A 9906-nucleotide genomic window follows, 5' to 3' on the forward strand; every position below is an offset into this window, starting at 1 on the left:
CGGAATATACATTAAATGGGCCATGTTCATAAATGACTTAAACTCACCTTTTATTACCTCGTGAAAGAAAAGATAATTACAAGGGAAAGAAGGGAAAAGAACATTATTGAAATAAACGGAAATGAATGTCTTATACTACCCTATGGTTTATTATGCAAATACAATTCAACCAAAACTAACCTATACTAATGATGCAAACCGAATTCAACCTAGACTATGAAATGGAAAAAAAACAACTACCCTATGCATGTGCCACGATCCCGGGGTGTACGATGTCGCCGTCGATGTCACATGGGTGTGCGATCGCGGGTTATCCGGTCGCTCGCGGGTGTTGGGCCGTTTGCGGGTGACAGGCTGGCCCGGCTGAAGGAAAAATGCAGGGGGCTGGGCTGGGCGTGTCGGCGTTGGACTGGGCTTGCGGGTCTCGGGTCGAGGCTATCGGGTTGGGCCATAACTGGGCTTACGCGTTTTGGGCTGAAGCGACTGGGCCGCGGGAACCGTCGGGTCTAGACTGATCTAAGGTGATTAGGTTCGGTTCAGGTTGCAGGATCCGGCCCTCGGATCGGACTTCGTCTTCTTCACCCAGTTGCCTGCGCGTTTCGACGTCCTTTTTCCCTCCTTTCTCCTCCGTTCCCGAGTCTCTTCTTCCCCTACCCCGTTTTTTGGTATAGATCTGGTTTGTAAAGGCCTCACACTCCCGGATCTGGTGAAGTTTGAAATCTGACGTTTCGTCTCCCTTGCCGACGGTGTTCGACGTATAGGATTCGTCTAAATCTACCCCTGATGTGTGTAAAAGGTCTGGAATTACTTTTGTTTTGTAAAATGGAGGTTTGACGTTAGTTTCGTATGGTTTGACCTTGCCGGAGTTTCGTCGAATTTTTCTGTTCTTCTTCGTTTTTCTCTATTTTTTGTTCTTTGCAAGTCGTCTTGGGGTTGCTGAAGGTCGGGGTCAAGTTCTGTGGCATCCCAGCCTTCGGCCGCCCTTTGTGGGTCGTGTGCGAGTGAAAACTCTGACATTCACTATACATGATGTGACATATGGAGGTTCATACATCATATAACTTTCATATTATAGCATAACTCATATCATATCATAAATCGTCACATAACATATCACACATCAAATATCATAACATCACAAAATATGACGCGTACAAAGGTCATAATGTACGTGTTATTCATACAACATACAAGTCATTAAATCAAATTCATGGGCGTCCAATAATAGAACAGCTTACTTGGTTGGTTTAAGACAAGGTCATTATGCATCCTTGATGCTAGCTTAAAAAGTTGATCATTGAACTCAAATTTCACCTAAGGAGTCCTACCATTATAATTTAGAATGCTATTATGGTAATTGGCTCACTTCATTGGCATAAAATAATCTAAAAACTTATCTATAAGTAATTTAAATTGGTAATAATAGAACAGCTTACTTGGTTGGTTTAAGACAAGGTCATTATGCATCCTTGATGCTAGCTTAAAAAGTTGATCATTGAACTCAAATTTCACCTAAGGAGTCCTACCATTATAATTTAGAATGCTATTATGGTAATTGGCTCACCTCATTGGCATAAAATAATCTAAAAACTTATCTATAAGTAATTTAAATTGGTAAGTCAGTAGCCATACTAACTTTAAACGTATTTAAAAGTGTCAAAAAAACGTATCTTGAAGAGTAAAAAATGGTAGTCAATGATATAAACTTACCCGACCTAAATCAAATGTGTCAAGTTATAGGCCATCAGAGTATGAATTCTCTAGTTCTGAGTTGTCAAAATAGGATGAAACTGAGCAATTTTAATGACTAAGTAACCTAAGGGACCTTCTTTTATATCAGAGTTCACCTTTCGACTTTGAAAATCTAATCGATACAGAACAAATTTTTTCCTTAATTCTCCGTCATCACATTTAACTCCTCAAAGGTCATCACAACTCATCCTCGATTATAATCCTAATGGTAAAGTTAAGGTAGAAGGTATGTGTACGTGCATGTACACAATAGAAAGAGAGATAAAATACACAAGAACACATCTAAAAACAACACAAGACCAACTTTATAGTTTTCCAAGCCCGCGCAATGGGTATGCGACATGAAGCGGCCGACTTTGTTTTCAAAGGGACACCAAAAATTCTCTTAAACTAAGCTACAAATAAAAGATTTGGTGTTCGTTTGTCGTTAAAGCATTAACGCCCTCTTATTCTCCTTCTTTTATTCTCCAATCTCTAAAATTTCCTCACCCAAATTAAGATATATAAGTTATAGCAAGAAGAAGAAGAAAAAGAAAAGAGGAGAATAATGAAACATTCAAAGATCTATAAAATACATGTGACTGATGACAAAACTTGGCACTGAGTCATTGCAATCATTTCATAATCTATTTACATTACGCAATAGAGTATTAAACCACTTCCTATCATAATCTATTTACATTACGGAATAGAATACTCATGTCGTTTTTCTTGAATGGTATGACATTGTCCACTTTGAGTATAAACTCTCATGACTTTGCTTTTAGTTTCCCCAAATGATCTCATACCAATGGAGATGTATTCATTACTTATAAACCTATGATCATTCCCTTAATTAGCCAATGTGGGATCTTCTCCGAACACTTTGCTCCTCAAACAAAGTACACCATAGAGCCTCCCCTAACTATGAATCCCTCGAATAACCTTCTCTTAATCGAGACTCGACTCCTCCTCTGGAACCCTCGAACAAAGTACACCCTTTGTTCGACACTTGAGTCACTTTTGACTACACCTTTGAGGCTCACAACTTCTTTGTTCGACATTGAGGATTCTATTAACATAAATAAGTTAAGGGCATGAGTCTGATATGATGTTAGGAATCATGAACATCACAATGATATGATATTGTTCTGCTTTGCTTTTGATTTCCCCAAAAGGCCTCATGCCAATGGAATGTATTCCTTGTTTATAAACTCATGATATCCTTTTAATTAGCCAATGTTAGACTTCTCTCCCAACAATTTTCCATAGAATATGAGGTAAAAACCCATAATGGAGAAAGGTATGAGAAAGGTTCAATATACTTAAAAAAAAAAAAATCGCAAATATAACCAAATTGATGATATTGGGGATGAGAATGGGGATTGGCTAGAAAATGTTGAGGATTATTGGGAGTGAGTCCCACGTTGGTTAATTTAGTGGATGATCATGAGTTTATAACTAAGGAATACTTTCTCCGTTGGTATGAGGCCTTTTGGGAAGCCCAAAGTAAAGCCATGAGAGCTTATGCTCAAAGTGACAATATCATACCATTGTGGAGATCCGTGATTCTAACATGGTATCAGAGTGTTCCTGTCGAACAAAGGGGTGTACTTTGTTCGAGGGCTCCAATGGGAGTGAATCTCACATTGGTTAATTTAGTGGACCATCATGAATAAAATCTTCATTGTCTTCATCTCCTTTGGAATGCTCGAAATACGATAGTGATGAACATGGTGTTAGATCCATTCATGTTACAAGTGATCTCATAAGTCCATAAATTTTTTCTTCGATGCCATGAAGATTTTCTAGGTTCTTAGGATGTCTATGTAGTGTGATTCTCAACTATTATTTCTAAGACGTTTAGGACTATTTCATCGGCTAATCTATACTCTGGGTTCACGCAGGTCTAAATCTTTGATTGCTGCTTATGATCCTAAAGTGCTCAATCTACTGAAAATGTACTAACCTGAGTTGGCTCGAAATCGCTCTAGCTTTTTTGCCCTAGTCTTAACTTGGTTCTCTTGTACATGCTTTACTAGGAAGATTATCCTCTTAAACACCTATTGCATGATATACATAATCAAAATATTCGTGCAAGTTTATTAGTGAGATATCCTATCAATCACCTAAAGCACTAAAAGTACAAACAAACAAGCTAACATCCATCAATAGCGGGAAACACATAGGAGTATAGTGCATCCTCCTTTTTGGCACAAGTGAAGGCATTTAAAACAACATTTATCTTAAATCTCATACTAGAAATTTTTTTATAATTTCTTGCGTATTTTATTTCTATCTCTACGGAAAAATATAAAAAAACAACATGCATCCCAAAATCTTATCCTAGGGGCATATCGATAATTTTCTATCAGACATACAACGCATTCACATCCAAAATTACTCTTTTGTAGTCCTAACATGTATATTCTAACCACCTAAGGTAAGAAACGCTCGCATGCTAGCACATCCTAACAATCCCTACCAGTATTAGTTGCCTAAAGTCCATGCAGCAACTTATAAGGATGTAACATGCATTTTTTAGCTTGCTTTTATGCTTGTAAATCCTAATTAACATAAAAATTCATTTGTAGGACCTAATTAACATAAAAATAGGGTTAGTATCAAATGAAAAATAGTCCAACCAATATAATAGCATTCACTAACTTCACATGAGGGAGTTCTACACTTATTGTTCTGAATTGTACAAATAGCTAAACAACACGTTGAAAGTTGAGTTTATTAGACTAGAAAAGGTTTATGTTAGTGATCACCTAAATGCTAGAGAGAGATCCCAAACCAACATTATCATTGAAGAGTGTAGACAAACTTTCGAAGTAACTCGTGTTTACTCAAGAAAACATCGAGACAAATTAAGAGAAGATCTAGTAGAAAATGTAGGCCATAAAAATACCAAAATAGAAAGAGTTCTAATCACACTAAGATTAGATTAGCTTCAATTTCAAAGCGATAAAAACCAAGGAGTGGTGCAACAATACTATGGACCAGCCGAAGTCACTAAGAATGTCGGGAATGCATCATACATGATTCAATTTCTCTAATGGATGCAGACTAGCCCTGTTGTACATGTCAGTAACTTGAAACGTTACAATCCTGACCAGGAAAACACTAGGCACAAGAAGGCAGTATGATCTCCTGCTACGAAGGAAGTAGGAGAGATTCTATCTGAAAAGACGTGAAGAGTTGACGAAAACTTGACGAACCAAGAAGTGATTTTCAATAGTTCATGGTAGATTAGAAGAGGCTCTTTAATTTGAGATCAGCTGGAAACACATCGAGAGACTTTCAAGTCAACATTATCCTACATCGCTGAGTTCACAAAGAGTTGGTTGTCAAAGGCATCAACCAATTGAGTGGGTAAAGATGTCACGGTCATGTTTGTTGAAGGCGTATTGCTATCATGACTAGTTATCAATTCTTCACCACGTTATAAGCCATCAAAGTTGTGGTTGCTGCTTATTTGCTTTTAGCATATAACATTACTTTCTTTCAAGTTGTTTTCAACTCATTTCTTCCCTCACTTTTTATGAAATATTTTATCTCAGATGTGACTCGAGGCTCGATCATACGTTAAGATTGTCCACAAAGTTCAATTTTCACATGGCTGACTTGTTCAATGGGTTAGAACAAGTGTCACACAATCGCTATCCTGCTGCCATAAGAGGGCGATTATGATATTTGGCAATCCCAATTATTAAAGTGTTATAAACTAACTTTACTACTCTTCCAAAATCTCTCTCTTATAGATAGTTTTAAAGGCAATCAAGTTCATATGCCGTCTCTATCTCCTAAGAAGAGTCTGGTAATGGCGTATATCTCAGTTTTTGATGCGACCATTTCTACAAGGACTTATTTTCTTCTCTTACATCATAATTTTCATAAAATTATATTGACTCGTAGAGTTGGAATATAATATCACTGACATCAATTAATCTTAGTAGCAAGGTTATTATGATATGATAATAGAGTTTTTATAGATTTACCTACATGAATTTCAACTTTAATCTCACTTTTTCAAGAAAAATATTTAAACTTTAGTTGCATTTGATAAAGATACTTATACATTAAATAATTATCAATCAGATCGATGAAATATTCATAATGTTTTTTGACTTCTACATTCACCGGAACATTTGGGTCGAAAAAATAATTTTTCGTTTTATTCGTGGTTATATAATCATGAATATCTCAGTCTTTTGTAGTACCTAAAACCTATGTTCCTAGAAAAGAAGCTTCATGAATTTGAGAAAAACTTATGTTCGGGACTCAAATAAGAATTTCAATTTTGGTTTCACCCCTTCGACTCAACATTCTCATGCATCCCCCGTGACCTAATATGAGTCTAACATCCTACAAAAAGAATATGGACATGGCATTCCACCCATTGAAGTGAGAAAAACATGTGATCTTGGTGTATCGCATAGGTCGGAGGTGGGTCCCATCAGGTTGTGTACTTTCTTTTCCATACATTATACTTTCTAGTTCTATACCTAAAAACACTCCCTTAAAAAGACTAGCTAGGTCACATGACCGGTAAATATCATGAATTAAAGAAAAACCTATGTTCAAGACTCAAATCACCATTCAAATTCTGGTTTTAGCGAATAGACTGAACATTCTTATACATCCCTCATGACATAGTATGAGTCTAACATCCTACAAAAAGAATATACATGTGATCCTGGTGTATCGCATAGGTGGAGGTCTAAGATGACTGAGGGCATATAGCATGTTTGAGTCTCTTATATTTAGTGACACCTAGTTGTTTGGGCGTTGTATTTGTCTCAGGGTCGTGGATGTGTTTTTTCTCGAATCAACTTACTTGGCTTGGCTATACCCTTAGAAATAATGCATAGGTTTGTAAGTTCATGGTTCTGAATTTAGAGGGTCTATCATAAAAAGCTAAGGGTATAACCTAAGCATGTGATGTTCTACTCCTATCACAAAAAATACATATCATTTCTATGCTTCATAACATCATAACTAGATGCCATATAAAACTTCAAGTTAGTCGTAAAAGCCATAAAACATCATAGAAGGTATAGTAAGGGCATTTTTCGTTATTTTACTCGTATCATTGGTTTGTGCTCTAAACATGCCCCTATAACCTTCAAATTCAACATGCATCGTGAATTATGGTATAAGGCCATAACACTTGTAGGCTCTCTTCAAATTTAGGGCATGAAAAGGAAGCTCTCATCGTCCTCTTTAACAGCTCTAAGATCACCAGCTTTGACTTGTATAGAAGCTCCACAAATCTTCATCTAAATTTCGAGGTCTTTTCCATATTTGATTCTCGTCCCCTCAGGCAACCTCAACAATTGGATGGCTTTGTGACAATTCCGTATAGGCCTAGGTAGATTCTTTGGTTGTTACATTAAGTACATGGACATTTCATATATTAGAGTTGAGATGACCAAATTGGTCTAAGGTATTTTGTTTCTTTTAATGTTTTAGCCCATCCCTTCATTCCTATACCTTTGTAAGAAATATGTGAACATTAATGTTTGACTATTAAGGTTGGGGTTAGTCTAAGATGCTAGATTAAGGTTTTGGTTTGAAAGGACCGGAGTTCAAATCCCACTCTCAATAATAATTTTGAAAAATTTCTTGTGGGATCCTAATAAGATTTAATAATTATATTATCTTTTGATCCCTAAACCTTTATAAAGAATACAAATGGATTAATTTTTTTTCAAGCATCAAAGTTGAGATGGCCGAGTTGGTCTAAGGCGCCAGATTAAGGTTCTGGTCCGAAAGGGCGTGGGTTCAAATCCCACTCTCAACAATTATTATTTATTCCCTAAACCTTTATAAAGAATACATATCGATTAATTTTTTTTCAAGCTCTCAAAGTTGAGATGGTCGAGTTGGTCTAAGGCCCTAGATTAAGGTTTTGGTAACCAAATCCCTCTCTCAACATTTATTTTGAGAAATTTCTTGAGGGTCCTTATACGATGTTTAATATTTTGATCCCTAAATCTTTATATAGAATACGGATGGATTAATTTTTTTTTTTCAAGCATTAAAGTTGAGATGGTCGAGTGGTCTAAGGTGCTAGATTAAGGTTCTGGTCGAAAAGGGTGTGGGTTCAAATCCCACTCCCAACATTTATTTTCAGAATGTTTAATATTTTGATCCCTAAACTTTTATAAAGAATATAGATGAATTAAGATTTCTAAACAAGATTGCTCACAACTTTGATGAAGAAATTGGTTTGTATCGCCCAACAAGGTGGAAAAATGACTTGAAAGTTGACTCGATGAATTGGTTTGAGAGCCTATGACTTGATGAATTTGACTATAAAATTAGGAGCCTCCACCAAAAATGATTTCCTAGAGCCTATAACTCATAACTCAGTGCTATAGTCCACAAAGAATATGGATGAATTAAGATTTCTAAACAAGATTGCTCACAACTATGATGAAGAAATTGGTTTGTATCGAGCTGCCCAACAAGGTGGAAAAATGACTTGAAAGTTGACTCGATGAATTGGTTTGAGAGCCTATGACTTGATGAATTTGACTATAAAATTAGGAGCCTCCACCAAAAATGATTTCCTAGAGCCTATAACTCATAACTCAGTGCTATAGTCCACGACAAGGTAAAAATTGATTCCTAACTTCTTCTTGCAATCCCATCTGCCACTTTTATGTAGGAATTGCTTCGAAATAATCCAATTAAGTAATGTTAGATTAACCTACTAAATGGACTCCATTACTTATGAGATATGTCATCTTAAGGTTACACATGAAATTTGGTAATCACAGTATACATATCATGAACATTAAATGCAAAAATACTTCATTTAAACTTTCATAAAACGTCATCTTCATCTTAAAATATAGTCATGGACTTATGTATTTTGAAAACACATTTAAAACGACGCAACAAAAGACTAAATGATATGAACCAAGAGACATCAATCATACAATATACTTCAATGAAGATGTGAAGAAATATTGTTGAAATTATCAAAAGATATTTCAATTCATGCCACATTGAAGAAGAATGAAGTTTCATGTTATAAATTTTAGGTGGATTACAATTTAGAGTTATTGTATTTCATTAATGTATTTTAAGACTTTTTAGTTACTTTAGGTTACAATTACAGAATGGTTAATTATGGCCCTTAAGTATGAATGTTACCACTCTTGGAATGCCTTTAATAGTTTCATTTTGAGACTATATAAAACCATGTAGGTTGATTACATAATGGTTAATTATGGCCATTAAGTATGAAAGTTACAAGTCTTAGAATGCCTTTAATAGTTTCATTTTGAGGCTATGTAAAGCCATGTGTTGTATTTGTATGTAGAATTGGAAAATCTATTTGTGCTTTTCTTTAGCAAATGGCTAAGTTTCTTTGCAATTCTATGTAGTTTAGGTTGCATGTAGAATCATTCAAGTTCGACATGATCAATCTTGCTTGTGGAGTGATTCGAATCTCAAGCAAGTGTTCTTGCGTTGAGATATTTGATCAACAAGAATCATTCAAGCTAGATATGATCGATTTTGCTTATAGAGTGATTCGAATCTCAAACAATGTGTTTGCCTTGAGATATTCGATCGACATGGTAATCCGAATCTTATTCACCTTATATTGATTCCTTATCTTATCACTAAATAAAATAAATAACGTTTACATTCAAAACATCTTATCCTAGTCTAAGTCTAAGAAAATAAATGTGACTACCCTGTGCATGTGTCATGGTCTCGAGTTGCAATGTCGTCGTCAGCCGTACAGGAATGCCTTGCCTTAACTTGAAATAGAAGTAGCACGTGACTTGAGTATTTAAAGAAATACTCAGTAAGTGACCCCACTATTGGGGTTAAATGCAATGACGGGTCCTATCATATCAATCTATTTTCCTCCGACACTATCATAACGGGCAACTTGGATGTGTACCATATACTCTACACACAACCCATATGTGCGAGTATGGACTCACCAGTCAGCTCGCACACCGCTGGGCCCCATTCCTTGTCGGGCGAGCATGCTCTAGTAGCTCTTTATGTCGAACACCCATTAGAATTAGTAACCGTCACGGCAGCATTATGTAAAACATAATGATAGTTCTCCTGCTTAGTAGTGTACGCGTCCCTACTCTCGTGATGGAATAATGGTATCCCCCAATGCATGAACACATAATG

General features: G+C 36.0%; 2 non-coding genes across 2 annotated transcripts; both read left to right on the forward strand.

Moving 5' to 3' along the window:
- Nucleotides 1-7459: 7459 nt before the first annotated feature.
- TRNAL-AAG (transfer RNA leucine (anticodon AAG)) lies at nt 7460-7540 on the forward strand. Its single transcript has one exon. It is a non-coding gene; the product is annotated as a tRNA-Leu (tRNA).
- A 242-nt stretch (nt 7541-7782) lies between these two features.
- Nucleotides 7783-7862, forward strand: TRNAL-AAG (transfer RNA leucine (anticodon AAG)). The gene has a single exon. It is a non-coding gene; the product is annotated as a tRNA-Leu (tRNA).
- The last annotated feature ends 2044 nt before the right edge of the window (nt 7863-9906 follow it).

This window comes from Cucurbita pepo, chromosome 20 (assembly GCF_057944985.1).
Source record: "Cucurbita pepo subsp. pepo isolate OVF chromosome 20, ASM5794498v1, whole genome shotgun sequence".
NCBI classification, from domain to species: Eukaryota; Viridiplantae; Streptophyta; class Magnoliopsida; order Cucurbitales; family Cucurbitaceae; genus Cucurbita; species Cucurbita pepo.